Consider the following 2047-nt stretch of genomic DNA (forward strand, 5'->3'; position numbering starts at 1 on the left):
ATCAAGGGAATTTTGATTTCTCAGTTCATGACTCCTTTAACATCTGGTGCTCAGTGAAGTCAAAGGTACAAAGACCAAGTTGGTCAAAAGTGTAAGACACTAGTAATGACACTGAGAGAATGGTCTACCTCCAGTTAAATTTAGATGTAATCAGACGGCTAATCTGCAGGTATCGTAGAACAAATCTTCCTTGGGGCAAGAGGATGTGTCTCTTCAGTCAGCTTGTTTCTTCACAAGCAAAAAAAGAAGAGCCGAGCAGCAGTGGGTTTTGTGGCCTGGCTTGCCTTTACATGCAGGGATACTTATCACACCTAGACCAAGATACAGGGCCTAGGGGCAGCACTTATTGAACAGTCTTCATCTCATACGCACTGAGCACTAGTACGAAAGGTAGCATCCTACACTACAAACACAAACGAGAAACTAACTGCACAGACAGCCTCAAACCATTCATCACCTTGCAAACACACTGAAGGTCTGCAGCAGGCATCTTCCTCTCTTAGAAAAACACACACCCCTACCTGAAATTGACTGGTCTAAATCCTACACTATAGTAATGCACTGTACACACGCATGCAAAAATTTGCTGAAGGGCTGAATGCGATTTTCTGCAGCGCCAACTACTCATGCAAGCCGTTAATTCTGTGATCTCTCATCAGAAACTGTTACCGGTTCGGACCCAGCCTGCAATAGAGAAGATTGGCATGTGGCCATTTCTGGCATGTGGCCATTTCAGTGACATTTCTAAGTGGAGAAGGGATGCTGCTATTAAGTTCAGGCACACAGCCAGTGGAGGTAATCCTGGACTCACTGAGCCTGTCAAAATTAAAGCCATCACCTGAGTCAGAGATCTGCTGATTATATAAAAGCATGGTGTTGGTTATCAGTTTGCTTCCTGAATTTCTCAATCAGTTTTTCAAGCTTCTCTCCTTGTGATTCTCTTTTGATACTTTGAAGGGGTCATGAACTGCCCTTTTTATTATTTTGTACTGTTCTCTGATGTCCACTTATAATGTTAGCAAGATTTTTATATCAAAAAACATCATAATTTAGAAGTAATAGGATATTTTCTGTCCTGTTTTGACCCCCCTCATCGGAACGCTATGTTTGAATAGTCGGTGGATTGTAGATTCAGAAGTAAATGCCTACTGCTATGATTGGCTAACAGTTGTGTATGTTTGACAGCCTACCTCCTTCACAGATGGACGCTGCTTTGATTTATGCTAAAAACGCATAAATACTCAGTACATATCAAACGATCTGTAATAGCAGACAAATCAATAGTGCTCACGTAATGAAACCAGTTACTCACACATTTGTGGTGCGACATCAGATCCAATATAGTTGCCACAGCATCGTCTTTTAGTTTCAATCTTTCTGACAATCCTGTGTGGAATTGTGTCTTGTTTGTAAACGAATCCGTGGTAAAATGAAGTGAACAAAGGACCAAGTTCTTATTGAGGCAGACTGGCACTTCATTAAAAAATAAAGTTCATCAAATAGCTAAGGTTTAACGTTTTTTGGTTTCTGCATAGACCTGCGTTTGTCGCTCTTGTCATTTACCTACTATGTGCACAAATCGGTGGGCGAGGCTAAACAGGCAGTGATGTAGAAGCAGGCGTTGATTTTCTTCTGCAGAGACAGTGCTTAGCTACACTATTACGTCATAAAGTGGCACATTGCACAACCTGACGTTTTGGCAGATTAGCTTCAATAAGCTGGTTTTTAGACCAACAAGAAAGTTTTTGAGTTCTGAAACTTACAGAATGTTTTATAGCACAATGTCCTCTTATATATCAAAAGATCAAGGGAATTTTGATTTCTCAGTTCATGACTCCTTTAACATCTGGTGCTCAGTGAAGTCAAAGGTACAAAGACCAAGTTGGTCAAAAGTGTAAGACACTAGTAATGACACTGAGAGAATGGTCTACCTCCAGTTAAATTTAGATGTAATCAGACGGCTAATCTGCAGGTATCGTAGAACAAATCTTCCTTGGGGCAAGAGGATGTGTCTCTTCAGTCAGCTTGTTTCTTCACAAGCAAAAAA

Source organism: Sinocyclocheilus rhinocerous, unplaced genomic scaffold (genome assembly GCF_001515625.1).
Source record: "Sinocyclocheilus rhinocerous isolate Xijiao unplaced genomic scaffold, SAMN03320098_v1.1 scaffold2279, whole genome shotgun sequence".
Taxonomy (NCBI): domain Eukaryota; kingdom Metazoa; phylum Chordata; class Actinopteri; order Cypriniformes; family Cyprinidae; genus Sinocyclocheilus; species Sinocyclocheilus rhinocerous.